The 22,086-nt window shown below is 37.6% G+C and overlaps 1 protein-coding gene across 3 annotated transcripts in view; it reads left to right on the top strand.

The window, feature by feature from the left end:
* Positions 1-22,086, top strand: part of mid2 (midline 2) — a 159,726-nt gene that overhangs the window by 83,516 nt on the left and 54,124 nt on the right. The gene's annotated exons all lie outside the window — the stretch shown is intronic.

Here is a 22,086-nt window from a genome sequence, read left to right as displayed (position 1 = left end):
TGCACAAATACTCAGTTTAGTTAAAACAAGTCATTTGTAAGATGATGTTACAGGTAAGGATGTTCCTTTTAGAATAAATTAATTCTTTCTGACCGTCAAGAGTGCACTGATAGATCTCTGTGGCAAAGCATGTAACAAGCTCATCAGCCTTAGTGCACTGATTTTTATATTACGTTTGTGTCAGTGGAATACGGTAAGTCATCAGCTTTCAACCAACTTTATTAAACAGAAAAAAAAATCACAATTTGTCGTAAAGCATTTTTACTCTTCCTCATTCATCGCATGTAACATTCATTAGAAACTGGAAACTGTAAATCTTTAATCCATCTGTTCCTGCTTTGGGAGTTTGCACTTCTGTTGACAGTGAACTTTCAGCACCACAAAGATCCCATCGTTCATAGAAGCTTTTGTTGAGCAAGAAGGGCAGAGAGGCACAAACAGAGAATAGGAGACAATTGGTATGTTGAGCATGGCAGAGAGAGACAGAGACCAATAGGGAGAGCTGTCATTATAATAGTCGATGAGCTGGCATTCCCTGTGGCCACTGAGCTTTCAGAGGCTCTGCGTAAAGACCGGGACTGCTGAATCAGGGTGAAAAACAACAGAGGAAGGCACAAGCTACGGCTAATTCCACCATAAAGGCTTAAAGCAGTGAACTGGCACTGGTTGGCCTGAAAACTTTTATCTTGAGTGTATGTACACATACAGTATGGTTGCCATTCTTCTTTGTGTTAAACCTCTGGGAACATCTTTTGAAACACTGCTTTTGTCATCTTTATAAAATTAATTTAGTCGAAGTTCTATGAGCTTCATGTCTATAGTATATTTTAAGAGAGACCTAACTTGCAAAGCAGTACAACTATACAAAGAGTAATGTTCCTAACATCAGTTTCAGTATCATACACGTTTAAATTTACAGTAAAAGCAGGGGGGGAATGAGTATAACATATCAACGTAGAGGAAATGACATGTACTTTAAGCCTCAGTGTATGCTTTGTGCAGTGGATCTGATAAAGAGCTCTCAAAAATTAGTGCACTAGAGAATAGCATGACAGTGGTGATGCTTGTGATTCTGTTATAATGCTTTGTAAATATGTCATAAACTAAGAAATGAAAAAACACATATATGTAAAGGACAGTCAAATTATTAAAGCATGTGTTTGTGTTCATGTTACTGATTTTTGAGATAGTGATGTATTCTCATGTGGTGATTCGTGTCCTAAAATGATCAAAGGTACTGCACTTTGTGATCTGAACCCTACTTAAGCCACAAGTATAACCTTCGATCATTGTCCTTCATACACCTACCATCATTATTTATTTATTCATGCAATGAACCTGCTGTCATCAAAATGAAAACAAATCCATTGTTGCTTCCTGTTCTCATGGTACATTGATGGTGAGTGACCGTGTGAAAGATGTGTTGTCATCGAAATAGAAAAATGTGGGTGTTCGAATATGTCAGCAAGGCATGATTCTCCATCATTAACTTTTCATATGCTGACAGAAAATAAAATCACCTATGTTTGTCACCCTCAGTTCTGTGACACAAAATTTCTGCTCAGCACCAGTCTGTTGGCCCTCTTCTTTCTTCTCCACATTATGGCTGACTGAGGTTCTTTTCAATGCTGCCAAACCAAAGCTTTGAACTTCTTTGACTTTGATAATGCTCCAAATCTAGGAGGAAAATTAACCATTTCCTGGCACGCGTTAACTCACCAGCTGCAGTCGTAGCTAACTTATAATCTTTATTCTCATAGCAAGTTCTCAATTGTGCATATATGTTTTCCTGTTTTCCCTTTGTGGTATGATTCTGTGGGACTTTATAGCTCATATTTTCAATTACACAGAACAAATGTTGTAACCAACCAGCTCTCTGCAATGCCCCAGTCAGCTTTTTTGGGTTGGTTTTGTTGTCAACTCTGGAAAATGATTTCAATCAGTGGTCTGTTTGACCTCTGCCTCACCTTGTTTAATCTCTGACTTCTCCATTACCTTTTACATCTTCTCCTCTGTTTGGTGTGTTCCCTGGGAGCTACGTTGTCACCATGATTTTACTCAGATTTCAGGGAAAAGGTAAGCTTCCCTTAAGCAAGAAGGGTGGATAAGTGAAAATGCCGGCTGTGCTAAAGACATGTAGCACGGCTGAAACTGCAGGGAGGTGATTTATTTCTTCAGGCAGCTGCTAAGCAGAGCATTTTGCTCATAGGTGCAGAAATTAGTAACTTATGACTGACAAATCTGAGAAATAGTATTTTACATTGATTCACTTGAAAGACTGCATTTGTTTCCCCACAATCAGATTTACAGTAGTCCCTTCTTGTAAAGTAACACTGTTTTGTAGAAAAGTAAATATCTCATCACTGCTGTTTTTGAGGTGTTGACTGCAGGCTCATTAAAGTGTCATTTCAGGGATATCCGGACAGTTTCTTTCAAATGCTGAGTAGACAAAATCCAAATGATAAATTGTGATTTCCTGTCCGAAGTTTGACAAGAGTGCCACATTTTGCTAGCCTGACACCTTTTTTTTTCTTCTAAGAACCATGATAAACCACATCCACGAGCCTTTTTTGTCATAATTTTAAATGGAAAAATTCAATCACATGTCCAAGAAATTTTACATTTCAGCCCATTCTTATAGTAACTCGCAAAGCAGGAAGAGAAAGTATGTTTTATTCTTGCAAATATTCCTTATTTTTATAAACAAATAAATTATATTAATATTGTTAGTATTATTACATATAGAGGTAGAGGTTATTGTTATATATGGTGTTATATATATTGTTGTTGTTATAAATAGAGGTTCAGTCCTGTTTCAGTGAGCTTGTAACTATAAACACAAGCTACATGTTGTTGCAATGAACACACAACAGGCTCTGCAGAAACATACTTTGGTTATTGCTGTCATACTTGACTCTCTCCCAGAATGCTGAGCGTTTTAAATATGTTTAGAATCAAGTGCTAATGAGCTGACTTGGTGAAAAACAGTGATGATAAACACTCACATTCATAGATAAATGTAAGGATCTGGCACCTTTAATTGCCTTCAACAGGAATCTCTACCTTCTATCATTTAATATATAAAAAGTTTTTAAAAAGATGCAAAACAGTTCTGAGTGAATTGAGTTGGAATGATTCTTGCTGAGGAAGTACAGCATACTGACACTAACCCACCCTTCCCCATCCTCTTTTCACCTCTCCACCCTTTTCCTTTCTTTTCATTTCCTTTAGCCCTTCCAGCCTTCTTTTTAGTCCTGCTGTTTTCTTCATTCCTCCCCCTCTCACCCTTCACATTTTATACTTTCTTCCCCCACCTAAGCAGCTTAAGGCACTGTCTAACTTGCACTGCAGCAGGTGCTTCATGTCTGCTCTTGCTGCTGACTCCACTCCAGCTGTATTTACACCCACTTTTGCTTTGCTAAATCCAAAGATGATTTTATGCATGTATGCACATGCAAATTGCTGCTTTTTTTAATCACATCCAAACCTAGAGTCATATTTCACTTGTTATTTTTGAAAGTACATTATTTTTTTTATTTTAATAATTTGATGAGGAATTTGTTTGGCAGAATTGTCAAATTCACTTGTCAAAATATTCACTGCCAACTCTTCATTTATGATAAACTTACACACAGTCCCACTGTATTTATTGCTGTCACCATAATTCTCCCACTTTCTCTGTTTCTGCATAGAAGCAGACAGACATCATCTTTCCCACCTGCGTTCTGTCTTTCTATTTTTCTCTGTCCTCCCTCTCCCTCATCTGGCCCTTGGCCAGTTTGTCTTGTTTTAACACCACTCCTTTCCACCCTCAGTCACCTACAAACCCACTCACACTGCAGCACCAGCATAATGCTGCTAAGAGAGATTCACAGCTCTCCAGTGTGTTTGTATGACTGCCATCAAGTATGTCTGCCACTGAGTAGCATTTACAGGTGTGTGTTTGTGTGTGTGTGTGTGTGTGTGTGTGTGTGTGTGTGTGTGTGCAAGTGAATGATGGTGTGCATGTGTATTAGAGTAGATGCTATAATTTTAAACGCAAGGAATGACTGGAGGCTGAGTGTACGTGGCATCAGAAATCATGGCTCTGCCTGCTGAAGAGCGTGAGACTGAGCATACTTACTCATTCTGGCAGAATTGGCAAAGATGTAGTAGAAAGCTTTTAGTGGCTCTGTGCACTATTTCTCTGCCTACGTGCTTTAGCCTGCCTTCCAGGAAATATGCATCAGTATGTTTACAATATGAAAAAAAAAAAAAAAAAAACTATACCTCTCTATGCACATAAGCAGGCCTGGGTGTCATGTATCACAGCAGCCCATTTTGCCCATTAGTGGGTGATGGAACAAAGCACATCAAACTATTTGCAGCTACTGCATCGTCCATGCACTACTTATACAGAAAGAAAGTGATGCTTTCAAGCCTCACAATCAGCAATGAAGCTAAATATTACTTGCAGCTGGGTCAAACTACTAACTTTGTGTTTAAGTTTGAAAGCAGTGTACAGACGTAACCTTTCAGTCCATTTATCCAACATGCTACTCTTCAGAATTCAGTCTTTATATGCAGGGTAAACATTATGCTATTGCATTATGCTGATATTTATTGCTACATGATTGATCCTTTGAGTTATTGAACTAATAGATTTATTCTTTCTATTGGCAGGTCAAATTGTTCCCATCTCAGTTTATTTCAGCTTTTTCTGCATTAAGTTTCATTTGCTCTATAACATTTAGCGAGCTTCATTTATTCAGAAACATCTTGAGTAATCTGAGCAAATAGGGCTGTGACGATATGCTTTTGTCCTGATTCAATTCGATTACGATTTTTTGGGTGCCGATTCGATTTAAATTGCAATGCTCACAATTCTCTGATATTGCAGATTTTTGTAGATTAAAAAAAAAAAAAAATGTATAAAACTTTTTTGCTCGTCATTTCTCTTTATTTCAATAAGGAAAAAACGACGCAGTCGCCAGACCATCATTTTGCTGCTATAATGCCCAAGAAAACAAGTATAAAGATCAATTAAAAACAATAAAAATGACAAAAATTTGATTCATTTTATTTATTTGAAAAAAAATCAATTTTTTAACAAAAAAATTGAAAATTGAAAAAAATCCATTTTTTAACAAAAAAATTGATTTTAAAATTGTGAAGAAAAAAATCCCGATTTCCAATTTTTCGATTTGATTTTCCCACCCCTATGAGCAAATATTAGCAGTACTGTCCACCATTTTCGCAGTAGCACTTGTGTGTCAGTTACAGCACTTCTACACACTTTTATGTGCTCATGCATAAACTATTGTGACAATGCCTGTACATGTTTCTACCAAAGTCCACTTGGTGTGAAATTGTACAAAATTCACCTGTCAGACTTCAAACAAGAACCAAAAAAAGAGAACATTGGCTCATAGGTTTTAAGTCAGTAGTGTGTTTAGTGTTCAGTGCTGTGGTATGATTGTGATCTGGGTTAGAATTAGTTTTAGTTCATCTTCACATGCCCGGTAAATGGTCAAAAACACTCATAGTTAACTTAATTGGTTTAGAGCCATACTCTGCATGTTACTCTTTTTTTTTCATCTGCATTATCTGCATCTCTGCTTTTCTTGGTACAAGGCTTAAAAGTGGAATTCAGGAAAAGTGGAATTCAGGCCATTAAACACTTGTGTGTATTTTAGGGTAAAGCTGTTAAAGCTGACAGTGTAGCAAAGCTTAGCTGAGCCTCTGACATTTTTGACACTCAAGGAAAATTATTCAAACTAAGAAGCAGCTAAATGAAAGTTTGGATTTCTGTGACGTCTCCCTACTAACATATATACTTAAATGTGTTTATACATGTAGGGTTCAGTTTAGTGAAAAACTGTGTAATATGATCTTGGTTGGTTATGTCTTTGTACGTGTATAAAGGATATTTTCTACAATGAAGCATCTCATCTCATAAACAAACTGGAATTGTTATAGCTAGATGCTTGGCAGCAGCTTTTATCAGTATAAGAGGATTTTTACATGAATCATCAGTGGAAAGTCCTTTAGCTAGGCTGATGTTATTGTCCAATGGCTTCTAAGCATTTTGATGCCAACCTTTCATATAGTGCCTCATTATTTTCCTGCAGTATCTGATGAGTAAGCACTTTCTGGTATTAATCTGTAACAGTCTGCGGCATATACCACATTTACATGAGGGGAGGCAAGGGACTGTGGGAAAAAAACTGATGACACGTTCACTATAGGAACACTATTATGCAACTTGATTTAAAAATCAACTTTATCATTTTGATTGGATTTGTTAGACATTTTGATCAAAGCTAAGCTGCCTCAATCAAATCCTTTTGGTCAGAGCTGACAGGTTGTTTTGCCTTGTGGCTCAGGGAGAGGACAGGATAGCATAACAGGAATATTTGTGCTGAATCTGGAATGTCAGTACCCAACTTCTGAATAGTTACATCCCGGAAACACACATGCACTGAATGGGGGGGGGGTATTTTCATCAACACATGTAAACAAAAGGAACTTTCATTCAGTGTCTGTTGTCCTCATTTGTGCAAAGTTTTGGTGCCTGTGCACACACTTCCTTGTTGTGTGCTCTGTCTCCGTGATGACTTCTGCATGTTGCTGTGAGGCTGCCAGGCAGGAACAGCGTGACGCCACTGGGAAGATGCTCAGTTTAAACTAATGACTCCAGTGTGAGATGAACGGCACGTCTTCACCCACATAAGAACAACAGAGACTCCGAACTTTTAATCGCACTGTGATTAATGTTATCTGAAGTGGGCCAAGTGAACATTTGAATTTCCACTCGGGAATGAATAAAGTATTATTGTAAAGTATTCTTGTATTTTAATGACTGAATCAACTCTGATTGTATAAGAGAGAATAGGGGGTAATTATAAAGAATGCTTTGACTGTAATGTCTAAATATGTTAGCCTGTGTAATGATTTTCTTTGTTGTTTCTCTGTTTTAATGTTAAATAGTCTCCTCTTAAATATTTTATAGCTGATTTACTTAAAATTTCAACAGGAAAAGACAGGTAAACCACAGGTTAGGGCCCCCCTCAGCAACAAAATCCCACAGAATCTTTGTAGTACAGGACTGCAGCTTCACTCAGCCTAAATAAATCCAGATAAATAAATACGTAGTTGGTCAGTATATTCAGTATATCAAGAATTGCGTAGATAAAGAGCCAGTCCTTTCCCTCAAATGTTCATGCAGAACAAAACAGACTGAAAATTATTTTTCCATATCAGTAGAAATGTGTTTGGCTTACTGAAGTAATGCATGAACCTGAATGTTTGAAAGTTCAAAGTTTTTTTTCTGTTTTTTTTTTTTTTTTTTGTGCTTCTTTCTCTTCTTCATGTTTTGGTGCAGGCTTAAGCTAAGTCCACACTAGCATGGGTGTTTTGCAAAATATGTCTGTTTGTTCTTGTTATCCTTATGCTTATGGATTTTTCAGGCAGAAAAATTGCAGGTTTTAGTAACACCATCCAGACAAAGACATAAAAAAGCTCAATGTTCAGTAACATGTTTCTACATAGCAAACAGCTTCCTGGAGGATAAGACAGCTACATTATGCATTCAGTTGCTTTGTTTAATGTGTAAACAGCACATATATGCAAATACCTCTTACCAGTTTTCTAGATACAAGTATAAATACATGTTTAAAGCCACATATGATGGTGTTGCAGTAACTTAGAGCTAAACGTGGATATCTAAGTCTATGTTTCCAGTCCCACAGTGACCAAATTCTGCTATGAATGAAAATTTGGATTAAACCATTTGAAAGACTTTGAGGCGAAATGATTAACAATGTCGAAGAGAAAAACAAAAGAAAAGAAACAAAACATTTTGCTTTGACTCTGTTGTGTCACTGTCAGTTCACTGCAAATGCTTGTATTGTTCATGTCCTGAATTTTGTCATATTATTGCACATTTTCACCACCAACTTGCAAGCATGATCAGTTCAGTGATTTTAGGAACTTCTGTTTCTCAACGCAGGTGAATACATCCATGTTAAAAAGTAGTCGAAGCCTTGGTTTCTCATGTTTTTCACTTCATTTAGATGCTAATCAGAGAATGTGTAGAATATCTTATCAGTCACTCATTTTTTTTATTTACTAGATTATTTTTGACAAAAGAATGTGATATCCCTATAATGGTATCTTATTTATCTCTGGCCTCTTTTGTTTGTTTGTTTTTTAAGATATACACTATTATCAGACATGTCTTTAATCAGTGGACACAACAGTTCAGTAATTTTAGGGTTTAAAAGAAGCAAAGAATCCAAACCAGGAACTGAGTGAATGAAGAAGTTCTCTTGTCTGGTTTGCAATCACAGTAGCTCAAACATTGTCTCGTAAATTTCCCCCATTTTTTTTTTTTATTTTAGTCCCAGTTTCTTATCCTTCCATGGGGCTACCCACTGCTGCAGATCCAAGCAGCTCTATTAGGGTGACAGTAAAAAATGGGTCTCCTGTGAAGGCCGAGCCGTCAGAAATCAGTTGGCTTGGAACGAAATTATGAAACCTGGAAGAGAAGAGCAAGTAAAATAAGGCAATAAAGTTTGAATAGCAGGAGTATGTTGGCAGGTAATCTGATAAATTTCTTTGAAAAACCCCCAAATGTTTTCCTACTGCTTTCTCCTTGGAGAGTCATTATTTCAGGATTTTATCCTCTTCTAGTTGGATTACTATGCGAAAATGGTTGAGAAGCTGGTCACAACAGCTTCAAGCTTATTGAAAGGCCCTTTTGTTTTATAATAGAGATTTCCTTTTGCTTTTCAGTGTAATTTCGGTGTAACTTAACTCACAAAAAGAGCTGAAAAAAAAGACTCAGAAGGACCATAAAGTATCTTTGCAAAACTGAGCTTGCTTATTGCACGTGACAGAGGTTAGAAACACAAGCTAACATAGCTGCGTCCTGATGTCCCACTCTTAAAGCCATCAGGAAGGGAGGGTGCTGATGCATGCTTAATAGAATGCAGGGTTTCCTTTATGGCTTTCTAAAAAGGGACACATCACCTATCCTTCTGGCAAGTGGTGGTGACAGCAGCAGCTAGCACCCTGTCCCTTGAAGTACCTCAGAAAAACCAATCATATAGTCTGAGGTGATGCGTATACAGTCCATATTACTATGTTGTGTTATTTGACTTTTAATAATTTAGTAGAACCATTTTCAAGTCTTTTCTGAAGTCTCTCCAAGTGGGATACAATGGAAAAACTTTCTAACCATACTTACCCTGTCTCTGTGCTTAATTTCAACATTTAGGAGGCATTTCATTTAACCAAGAGTACATTATATTTGTATTCCACAATTTGAGATTGCTTTTACAATATCTATAATGTGTTATTTATTAAGACATGCCTCTAGCTAGTTTTTGAACACTTAATTTGCATTATACCAATACACACCACATCAAGGATGAGATTCTAAAGAGGCTAGGTCTTACTATGTCAAGCCCACTGATTTCTGATTCTCTGAACATGCAGTGAACTTTATCAGCTAAATTTGGACATTGCTCACCTGCAACATCATCCTTTGAAGGCCCCTGTTGAGTCGAGGCCGTGCACAGGAAGCTTAGCTCCCCAGGGTGTCAAACAGTGAGGAATGTCTGTGCCAGATCTCAGTGGCATGAAGCCAAACCACGCAGAATTGCTGGAACGTTGGGAATGTGTCTCTCTTATTAGCGGCGAGCTCATGGCAGACACTGTGCAGAGTGGTTCCCTGCACTATAAATCACAAATGAAGAGCAGTGAAGCACAACCACAGAAAGCGTTTTATGACTTTGCGCTTATGCTGCCATTTCATAAAATTCTTCTTTTTTTTTTTCATCACATGACCAGAGGTAAGATTATCATCGTGTGAGACCGTAGAGTCAGAATATGTCCCAGTCAAATCCTCTGGTATCATTGTCTCTGCATTTTAAATTTACTCCCGCTCCCCTTTGCTCCTCATCTTCTCTTGCTGAGGTGTCATTTCATATTTTTTTGGACACCCTGCCAGCAGCTAGCATGGTAACAAGTGTCATATATAGATGATATGTAGCTGCTGTGAGCACTAGAGTTACATGGCATCATCTATAAATACATGATAGAGACATGATTAACAGACCAGCTTCTAAGACATGGTCAGACCAATTAGATGAGGTGAAGTACACTTTAGATGGAGTGCATTACTTCTTCACCTACCCTAAAGGAAGCAAGCTCATCTGTCAAGGTGGACAGAGCAGCTTTGATGCTGACAGACACTCTGTCTTGTCACTGATCAATGCCACTGGGTGTGACGGAGAGAAGGAGGCCTGCTAATGTGTTTTTTGTGCATTTTGTGTGCACAAATCTGTCTTATTTGTTGTGTGAGTGTGTGTGTATAAGTTGTCAACTGCAATCTGGGCAGAAGAAAGCCCGAGTCTTTTCTGTTCCACATCTAAATTCCTGCAGGTCCCAAAGGGGGTCACACGGTGGTGGCCAAGATAAAATGCTCAGGGTGGAATCTCACAGTACGTCTCAAACTGGTGTTGGGATGGTGTTATCTACTATCACTTCCAATACCTCTGAAACAGCCAGCCTAAAGCTGGTGTTTCTTTTATGACTACTTCTATTTTCCATGTGATGTTCTGCTGGAGAATTCATTCTCTTTTGTCCCGATCTCAGTGAATCAATGAGCTCTGTGGAGAGAAGAAAAACCTGGATTTGTGCAAATCGCTGTTTCTTAGTCCAAAAGGTGACTGAATAGGAAAGTAGGGAAGCGTAGAGCTGTCACCCTAATAAAAGAAATAAAAAGGCACCTAACATGTTAGGACATGATAGTCAACACAAACATGTCGTCCTGTTTGGTTTATCACAGAGTCCTTCAAGCTTCACCGTTGTAGAATCTCTCCTATAAAGCACAACTTAAACCTATTTGGTAAATTAGACTTTTCTCTAATCTGCTGCATGCACACTTTCCTCAATCAAAGACAAATGCGGTTTTTAGTCCACATTTTCACCACAAAACATATGAGATTATAGCATAATAAGTGTCACATTTTTACTATAAAACTAACTTGTTATAACATGATAAGGACGTTTCTGTTGGAAAGTGCAGTTGTGGCAAAGTGAGTTCAAGCATTTTTAAGGTGCAAAATAAAAATGAAGCAACAAATCACAAATACGACTTTATGTCTGAGCTTTTTGTGGCTTCTTTTTTTCGGCCTCACAAATCATGACTCAGAAAATAATAGATTTTTAATGCACTGAGATGGCCTTAAGGTAGATTAAACTCCTACTCCGACCTCTGCTTCCATGCTCACCTCACCTTCCTGCTGAGAGCACCGGCCTTGTTTGCTTGCAGCAAATTAGACCCTCACTGCCCCTGAACCCAGAGCATTCAACAATCGAAGTTGCTCATTTCCGCATCACGCTCCAACAGAACCGACCCCTCCTCTGTAGTCTTTGAGCTTGAAAACTTCTCTGAGAGTTTAACTGGGGTGAATAATGCAAAGCTTTGAGCCTGGAAAACATCAATCAAGCCAGATTATTGCCCCTGTTGTGCAGCTAAAGTTTAAAAAAGATGCCATGCACAGCAGCGTGAGCCTCACAGATGGCAAACAGAATTTTTTTTTTAAAAAATACAGTTTTTTACGATTTTCAAAAATGTTGATTCAAATTGTGCTGCTATAGAGTCGTAGCTTTTTCATCCTCTGTGCTGTGTTAAGGGAACTGCCACAGTACTTATTTTACACAGATAAAAACTTATTTAGTTTTTACAGTTAAAATACAGAAGGAGCAGTTATGGAAGACATGACAGCAGAGATCAGAGGTGGCAGTGAAGGACAAGTAAGCCGTGAGGGCAGAAAACTGAGCAGAGATTCTACAGTGTCAACGTTTGCGGTGCTTCACTCATCGCTCATAATTTAGATGACAAGTCCTTGGCGTTACCCATTAAGCCTTCAGTAAACCCACAGGTTAGTGTTCAGCTGTCAACTCAGCCTATTTTGTTTTTCATTTCAGAAGATTCACGCTGCTTGGAGAGAGTAATTGTTTATGTCCCAGATTTCAAGTGTTCACTTGACATGCTTGTTATCCAGAATAACAATGAAGCAATAGAAGTAAAGAGTAAAAGGATCTCTCATTGCATCAAAGATAGCTGACACAATTTAGTTAGAAGACTCAGGAAGTGCTAAAAATTTACACTTTTGATCTCGATAGAAAATAGTCTCACTGGAGTTTAAAGCCAATTTCTATTGGTTGTCTCATTCATATCTTTTTTCATTCATTTATTTATATTTTTTCCCCGTCTTGGTAAATAACTGTTTTTCTATCTAGTGGAACTGAATAATACGACTCCTTGTAAGGAAACTATCTAACGTGGAATATCACAGCAGAGGCCATGTTAACTTAGTATTTTTCATCATTAATTTCTTTATTATTATATTTATCATTTTGACATATGAGAGCTTGGAAGTACAACAGTTAAAAAATAAATAAAAAAAACAATAACCCACAACTACAGCTAAACCATCTGTAAAATACAGATATTTGTTGTCCAAAAGACACAAGTGTGCATTATTAATTAACTATTTGAACCACTTACCCATCATCTATGACTTTTACAATGAACTTAGCAGATCTCACCTAAATGACACCTCATAGCTATAGACCAGAGAGCTGGATAACAGAAGAGTGCAGAGGTCTTCGTGTTGCAAGCGGCTGGACTTACTCTCAGTGAGTGGAGGCAGAATCTCACATTCAGAAAGATGATACCAAGATTCTGGCTGAATCTGTGCCTTTATGCCAAAGCTCCAGTGTAGCTGCAGAGATGGGATCTAATCTGTGGAGCAAAATAAAAAATAGCTGAGCAAAGCAATCCATCTGAGGCAAATCATCAAAACTTAATGACAATCAGTTCTTCAGGTGTTCTTCAGAAGGCTTTTTGTTAGGCAGGAGTTAGTTCAGTTTATTTCATATGGATTGTTAAATTGTATTCATCATTCATATTTACTTTTTATGAGCTTCAGTACCATGGAGAATGAATACCAATATTTATACTTGTTTATACGTGTCGTATTCAGTCTGTTTGTTAAAACGTAATTGTATTTGAATAATTTGTGTCCTTACAATAACAACAAAAAAAAGAATATGTCACTAATTTTTATTTAGATTGTTTTAGGAACAAAATAACATTTAAGTCTGGATTATTGGCAAAGGGCACGCTCAAACCACCCAGTGTGGAATAATAACGCAAAACTGAGACAGGAAATAATCAGGGTGTTCAGCAACACAAGCATTGAGACCATTCCTGAAACTCACTGGCACCTCCACCCTGACTCCATTGCCTCTTCCAGTCAGCTTTATCTCAGGCGGGGGGAAATGGATTGGAGCTGCATCCCAGCTCAACCAGAAAGCCCTACATACCCAGTGTTTGTGAAGTGCTCATAAATTTTCCACAAGCGTAAATGTGGTCTGGTCCATGTGTCGTAAGTGAGACTATCTGGTGTGTCACTTTGCCCCGAGCAATATGGGAAAACACCGGCAAGGACTCTCAAAGCTGCGGGCCTTTATGAAAACCTCTTAACTGCCATTCCTGTTACTTGCTATGTTTTCACCGGCAAACTGTGCAAAGCTTTCAATCTCAGTGTCTTAGGGGAATAGAAATACAGTTGTTCTATCTCAGACACTTCCAGAGGCTTTCGCAAACAATGTTTCCCTCTGAGATCAAATCTAACAAGAGACAGCAGGCGTAATGTGGAGGCGATAAACCAGAGAGGGACATATTCCATGTTAAGTCAAGGTGACAGAAATGTGGATTATGTGCTCTTATATGTTTAATGACGTTCAATGTTTAGATTTTTAGTTCCTGTAAATATTTGTCATGTCATTTTGATTTATTTTCAGGGTCAAAGTGTTGTTTGAACTGACTGACAGTTCTTTTGATTTTATTCATTATTATTATAGTTAAAACCAGTTGAAATTGAAGTGACAGCTGGACGAGACCTTTTAATCTTCTTTCTACTGACTTCACTGATTCACCTGGTGCTGTGACACGAAACAGCAAGTGGAACTCAAACATTTGCCTGCAGTCAGAGATATTTTAAAAAATGCCTGCACATCTAAAATTTGTTTAATTTGTGTTCATGTTGGTTTCCAGTAATCACTTTGGAAACATTTAACCGTTACTCCCTCCCTTCAATTATCAACCACAGGAATGCATGTTGTTGATTTGATGCAGCTCTACGTTGACTTGATGAATTGCATGATGGGCAAAAATTTACCCCCCTTCAACAAGCACCAGAGTCATGGTCTCTCCATCTCTGGTTTTACTTACCTTACCAGGTTTTTGTTGTCTCAGCCCGGTCAGGTTTCCTGTTTTATTTTGTAGTTTTTTTCTTTGTGTTTTCTGTTTTCTTTCTGCCTCCTGTTCGTTCAGTTTAATTCACTCATTCACTTGTTCCTTATAAATCCACCTGTGTGTATTAGGGCTGTGATAATATGCTTTTCTCCTGATTCGATTGAATTCCAATTTTTTGGGTGTCGATTTGATTCAAATTGTGATTTTCACAATTCTTCGATTTTGCTAATTTTTGTAGATTAATAACAAAAGAATATATATTAAAAAAAAAAATTTGCTCGTCATTTATCTTGATTTCAATCAGGAAAAAACAACATAGTAGCCAGATCATCATTCTGCTGCTTTAATGCCCAAGAAGAAAAGTAAAAAGATCAATAAAAACAAGAAAAATGACAAAAGTTTAAAATGGATTACTTTTATTTATTTGAAAAAAAATTAACAAAAAAAATCGATTTTTAAATTGTGAAGCAAAAAATTCCGATATTCAATTTTTTTTATTTGATTTTCCCACCCCCTAGTGTATATGCATCCCACGGTTCTTTAACATGTTCCTGCTTTGTAGCAGGTGTTTTCCAGCCTTGGTAAGTTAGTTTTTGTGTTCCTGCTCATACTCCATGCACTTAGAATGAGATGTGGATCTGTGAGGACCTACATTCCCATTTTGACTTACCGTTGCATATAATTGCAACCACAACTTGGAAATTGTGAGCGACCATAAGGACAACATAAAGCAGTAAAAGCTTGACATTTCTGTCATATAAGGAAGCATTAGCTCCATAAAGCCACTCTTTGCCCCCTCGGTGTAAATGTAACTTCTTTGATGCTTCCACACCTTATGTTTCCCACTTTGGGTAGATGCTTTGCTGCTTAACAGCTTAAGAGATTAAGTGAGAACAACACCTGGGTTTCAGCATTGCATTCTTTGGGATCAGCCAAGCAGACACAGCTGACGGCTGTGGTGGTCTCATTCCTGTGGCAACCTTTTTGCTTTGTGCTCAAGTTCAAATGGGATTGTGGTTCTTAACCAAAAGCACTCTCTGGTGGTGTGTGTTAAAGCAGAAAGAAGTTGATATGAAATTGCCCCTGAAACCACCAGCTCTATGAAGAGCTCAATTTATATAAAAACCAGTCAAGTTTAATGTATTTTTCTTAACAACATGTAGCTGTTTGTGTGCCAGCTGTGATTGTCATTATGCCGATATATTTGTCAGTGAGTACGCAGCATGCCTTTGTGACCCCCTGTGGGTTTTATTGGTACACATTTCAGTTTGTTTACAAATCACATCAGTTTGAATAAAAAAAAACTTGGAAGAATTTCCCTGCCTTTAAGTTTTCACCGTTACTTTTTTTTTTTGTTTTATCAACTATATTAAGCATGTACTTAACAAAGAAAACATATTTTAGATGATTTGCATTCAATTGATTCAACGCTGAAAGCCATATTCTGTAGGATGAAGTTGGTGGAAGTTCTGTTGTATTTTGCTGAAATGAAGCTGGTATGCTTGAGTCAGAAGGGTTTGGTAACAAGCAACAGAGCAAGCAAGTGAGTCAGACCCAACACACTGCTCTAACATGGCAGTTTAGAAATCAGAAAAACAAACAAGCATGTCTTGTGACGTCTTATGAATACTGTAAACTGTCAAGCAAGGGGTGGGGGGGCTTTTTTTGCCTTAAAAACTCTTGTGTTATGCCTGAACTTAGTAAATTTTGACATTTCAGTCATTCAGCACTTGATATTGCATGAACTTTAAATCAATTTGAATGGCATGTTATTATCTGATCAGTAGTTTGAATCTAGAGCTCGATTATAAGATACCAGTTGACATACTTTGGCAATTATTCCCTTTAAATACCAGTTTGTTTGGTTTTTTTTTTTTGTTCTTTTTTCCCCCCATATATTCTCGTATTTGTGTCAACCATATAAGCTTTGCTCATCACCAACAGGTTTTAAGATTTTTTAGCTGCACAACCTAAACTCAACGTCTCAAGCTTTCTAATGTATTCCCAAACAGACACATCTGATATACAGTTTTGTCACTTCATTTGCTGGATGTCCAGCTTAAAAGCATGAATATTGCTGTTCTCTGCTTTTGAAAGAGTCAGCTATTAACTACATATTGTATGTTTCAGCTGCATCTCATGAAGGACATCGTTCATTGCTTTGGGTAGCAGGGCACATAAAACCACATGGTAATTTAAAGTGCACCTTAACTTTGCACAGGTTTTAAAATGGGAAAGTTTCCATGTGTTCATATAATCTATTCATCATTTTGCAAAAATATAAATTGTTCTGTTTTTGTTTTCGTTGTGACATGGTGAGACATGAAAACTTTGGTTTACAGCTGAAATAATCTGGGCTTTAAAAGGATTATCACTTGGTTTTTAAATTCTCATATTTTCCAAGGAGTCAGGAAAACAGTTTAATATCACTTCAATGTTTTTGTGTTGAGAAGAAACTGTATTGTGGCTAACCCCATCTCAGCACATGAAAATAACCACACAAGCTTTTTTTTCTACATCTCAGTCCTCAAGTGTATTTGTTATTTGTCATGAGTCCAGGCATTATGAGGAAACCGCGATGCTTGGAAGTGTACACATATGCAAATCTGCTCTACTGCAGACAGTTATTCTCTGCCATGAGCAGAAAAATGTTGCTTTAACTCAGCATTTGCTTTGGCTGGACAGTTGTTATGTGTAAAGTAGTCATAGCAAACACACCAATGCCTCATCAGATGTCTGCAGAGATGCTAAAGATCTGCTAAACTACTGATGATTTTCTCCAAACTTTGTTGCTAATCTGTCTGAAGTCTGAAACAACCTCCATCTCTACAAACTTCCCAAGCTGGAGATGTTAAGATTTTCATTCAGGAGTCACAGTGATTGGCTTCAGCTTTAGTCTTGCAGACATTGACAGTCCTTCTCCACCTCACAGTTAGTCACACTAACCTAATGATGTCATCTAGAAAGGACAAGAGTTTATGCGTATAACAACAATTCGTTGCATAGTCACACAGCATCCGACTCAGCAGATGAAATTAGTGTAAAGAATTGAATTATACATTTATTATCAATTCTGGGTTTTAGGAAAGTTTCCATCTGTTTAACCATTACCTGTACTGACTTTAACCTGTAAAAGGTGCCAAAGAACAGGGAGCTTTCTGTGTGACTGTGCATGCTGAACATGTTGCCAGTTCATCCAGGGATAACAGAAAGCAATGAACAGGCCTTTTGTTTTTACTATCACACCTACAGGCAAATCTGGTGACCAGTGAAGCCGGCGAACATGTTGTAGGTGTCTGGGGAAGAAAAGCCTGATTACCTTAAAAAACAAAATACAAAACGATTGTGAGCAACCAAACTACAACTAGACTCAGCTGAACTGACCTACAGGTTGAAACAAAAAAATGTTAATGCAAAGCAACTATTGCTTCAACAGAAGGTAAAAAATAGCAAAATAAAGAAGAATAAGCAAAAAGAGAACATTTTTACAACCTCCATCTTCTGTCTGTCAATTATATGTAACATTTTATCAACATGGAATTGTCGAATCCTTTTTATATTATAATTATTTGACTGGCAAAACCTCCTATAGCGCGCTGCTGAAATCATATAAAGGATTAAAATTTTAGGAGCAGTGTAGCTGTGTTCATTCATATCTAGCAGAACGCAGTCATTCCCAGTAGATTCCCATCAGTTTGAAGTGTTTTGTCAGCTGCTCATTCACTCAGATTTCCATGCTTTATCCTCCAAGTGTGTCACTCAGAGATTACAGTGACATGAAAGCAACAGTCTAGTGGTGCCCTAGAACGTTTTTCATTGCGTTATTGCCTGATTTTTACCTGAATATGTATTATAAGCACAAGAGCATGAAAACGTCTCGTGTCCGGTTAAAGTGAATGAATGTAAGTTTGTGAAAACACACAAAGAAAGCCCATTAACGTCCATAGCTCCTGTCACATTGAGATGTTTGTACTATACCAAATGCTGTACCAGTGATTTTGGCACTAAATTTTACTTTTCATTTGCAGTAGTCACCTTTTCAACACATCATATTTCTTTATTTTATTTATTGTTTTTTTTTTTTGTTTTTTTTATTCTTTGCTTCTCCAAAATCCAGTTTATAATTTGTTTAGTGGATATCTCTCCCCATGGGCCAAAAAACCCAGCTGCTTTTTCTCTGAAGCAAAAGTAGTGATTATTATAAACAGCAGCCAGGATGTGTGTTTTTTCTCTCCTAGTATTAATCCATGAAACTGAACTTTCATGTTCCTTCTAGAGTCCAGATCAAATTAAATTTGATCAAGCCCATTCAACCATATTGCTTTCTTTTTTTTTCATTTAGCCTCATTTAATCTCAGTGCAGACACCCTTAATCCAATGCATTACATTCCCATCTATTTATTTAAAATGTATCATCAGCTGGTAATCTGATCAGAAACTATTTAAAAAAAAGGACAGAGGGTTGAAAAAATTGTCATGGATGTGGCTTTACTTTATGTAACGTCTATTTTTCTCCTTCATTCTCATTCTCTGTGTGCTTTCTACTTGTTCTCCTGGGTCCAGGGTCATTCTGCTCCTGACCCAAGCAAATAATTGGAAAGCTAAAAGCACCCACAAGCCCATGCATATCAAGGAGTTTTATAAACAAATTCAAATACCAGCTTGTATCAGGCCTTCTCACTGCTGCTCTGAAGTCATAACAATCCCTTTTAAACCCATGGAGAAATGTCTTGATCTTAATCCCCTCATGAGGCCTAAAAGTTGAATTATTATTGGATTTGTGTCCATTTAGGATTGACTTTCCCTTATAATAAGCCTTAAGGGGGAAAAAAATCAACTGGGACTTATATAGTAGAGGCCTGGAAGAGTTTGGCTCGTCTTTATGTCTTACTTTTTTGGATTTCAACCACAAGAATTAAAAAGGAAAGTTAGCATTTTCTATCTGTCTGCTTGTGTTTATCACTGCATCCCAGCTGCTGTGAGATACTTCTTTACATGAAGCTTTAAGGTCACATGTCTGCATTCCAAATGTGAAAATTCCAGTCATCTTACACAAAGCAATACTTGGAAAGCAAGTAGTGCATGCTCACCATTATACAGGATATTCATGCTTCATATTTCTTTATGTCAAGTTGTTAGAAGCACAGCACTCTTTCCTTGAATGACCCAACTCGGTATGCAATGAGTAGTGCAAGTCCTGACAAAAAGGCTGCTGTTAAAGTGTAAATATTTCAGCATATTTTAAGCATCCTTATTGGTCTAATTAATTGAGCCCACTGCTTGTAGGTTATGAGACAAGCATGAGTGTCCATTCGTTATACCCTGTTGCAATTCGCCGGTCTCAAGAGCTTTGCCCTATGGAATATTACCCTCAGAAAAAAAAAACTTTTTCCCAGAAGGCTCAAGTTACTGACACATCCTGACTCTGAAAAGCCTCTTGTTAACAACAGCTGTAAAGTGAGCTTGTTCAGTTCCTTCTCAAGTTAAGTCTTTCCCTCTTTCACATGCTTTCATTTCTGTTTCTCTTAGTGTCTTGTTTCTCTTGTCCATGGAGGACAATACAGAATTAATTAAAAGAAAAGACTTTGAAGTTGGATGCTTGGCCTCAGGGTATCATGTTTCGGTTTTATTGTGGGGCAGTTGCATTCTTGTGCAGTTGTTGAACAGACCAAGAGAGTCAGCGACTGGATGGTGTCATCTTATTGGGCAAGAGACTTGAGTTCAGCATGAAACCTTGTTTAAATATAGTTCCCCCAAAGGCAAATCTTTATAATATCATTTTCTCCAGTGTTAAAACTGAAATTGCGTAACATGTTTTCTCCCTTACTTCACCTTGTGATCACATTATTACATTACTTATTGAGCTAGAATTTAGCTTCAGATCAAATTACTGTTGTTTTTTTCTTGTAATTGGATTATTGTCATATGATTTCAGAAATGTCAAGTTAGATTTTGTCATATTTAACATGAAATTTTTGACTGCTGAAAAGTTGATTTCCGCAGATCATTTGCCAGCATTCTCGTTTTTGTTGCTTGTTTTTCTTTAGTTGCATTTGATTTCTACGACGGCCACTAAAACATGCAAACATTTAGTGTAAAATAATTATAGAAATTGTAGAATACGTAATTCTAATGAACACAAAAGTCCTAACTTGCCATGATCTCCTCTAATCGTTCATGCAGACTTATCCTTGTTTGGATTTGTTTTCATTTCTAGTCTGGTATAAATAGCCTTCAGGGATTCTTCAGATGTCTTGAAGGACTTTTAAAAAGATCTTCTTTGGATGTTTTCATTGTCAAACAGATCCCACACTGCTAGAGCAGTTTTAAGGGTCTGGAATCTGTGGAGGAGTCATCCCTCCATAAGAAATGTTGCCAGTGATTTTCAGTCTGGTCCTTGTGTAACTTGTCATTCCCGAGTGTTTTCTCCCTGTTTTCCTTCTTTACGAATGGACTTTTGACAGGCACACTTTAATAGAGAACGTTTCTGATAAGGCTTGGGTGGAAAAGATGGATGAACTTTCGGCAAGATATATCTTTCAGGTCACATGTCAGGTCTGTTTTTTTCCCCTACATTTTTCACAAGAGCATCACATACTGTTCACCTGCTGTAGTTTTTTTTTTCGTTTTTTTTCTTTTTTTAGGCCTGTCAGTTTTTTTTATTGTTGTGTTTTCATTTAATTTTGTTTGTTTTAATTCATTTTACGTACCTCCCACCATGTCTAGATTTTCCTAATTTATGTCTAGCTGTCAGGAAATATACTGTTTAGAAATCACTTGTTTAAGAAAAAGATGTCCTACACAACCCTGTGCAGTCTCTGCAGCCACTGTAATATAAATAGGGATGTGTCATGAGAGAAACGGATCATGTGTATAGGACTGAGACCCAGGAGCCCCTCAACACAATGATGTCATATGAAAGGGGGTGTTGATCTAACTGAAGCTGATGGGTTGTCAGCAGCTGCAGTTGTAACTCTGCCAGTACAGATAGAATAAATACTGGAGTAGTGAGACACAGGGTGAGGAGGTCAAGGAGACACAGTCTTGACAAAGAGAAAAGCCGGAGATTGGCAGAAATATGGATAATAACGGGAAAAAGGAGAGCAGAAGAGAAAAAAAAAAATGGCAAGACTAGAAATAAGTTTACCAAGCTGGGCTGCGCAGCACGGGACCCAGACCTATTTCCATCTCATCAGCCCCTTCCATTTCTGTGACTTTTTTTTATTTATTCACAAAAAGTCTAAAGCAGAATCAGTGATTAAGTAACACCCACCCCCCACCCCCCAACACCACAACTCCCCCACCCATCCCCACCTGGCCTACAACAATCTGTCCTTAATGGTTGCAGTGTCCTCCATTCCTCATTCGATTCCTATTTTCCTATTTTCCCTCTATCTGGCTCTTGCTCCAGCTGAGTGTGACGGGGTGATTCTGGCTGTATTCAACGCCTGTGTTATAATGTCTTTTTTTATTTGTATGTTTGTTTGTTTTTTTACTTTTCTGACTTGCACTCTCACTGCCACCCATAGCAGGTGAGCTGGTCAGACTGAGTTGCGTCTGCATATCGTTTCTGTACAGTGAACAGCGAAAGAAGTTTATGTTATACTCAGGTGGATGCTGTTAAAGAAAAAAACATTTCAAGTTTGTTTTTTTTTTGTTTTGTTTGTTTGCTTTTTTATTAGCAATAATTTACATCATTTGCATATTTTACAGTTTCATAATATCAACAAATTCAGGGAGCAAAAGATCCTATGGTCCTGGCACAAATA

Source organism: Telmatherina bonti (assembly GCF_933228915.1).
Source record: "Telmatherina bonti genome assembly, chromosome: 12".
Classification (NCBI taxonomy): Eukaryota; Metazoa; Chordata; class Actinopteri; order Atheriniformes; family Telmatherinidae; genus Telmatherina; species Telmatherina bonti.
The sequence above is the reverse complement of the archived record's forward strand: the minus strand, read 5'-3'. Positions and strand labels throughout refer to the sequence as shown.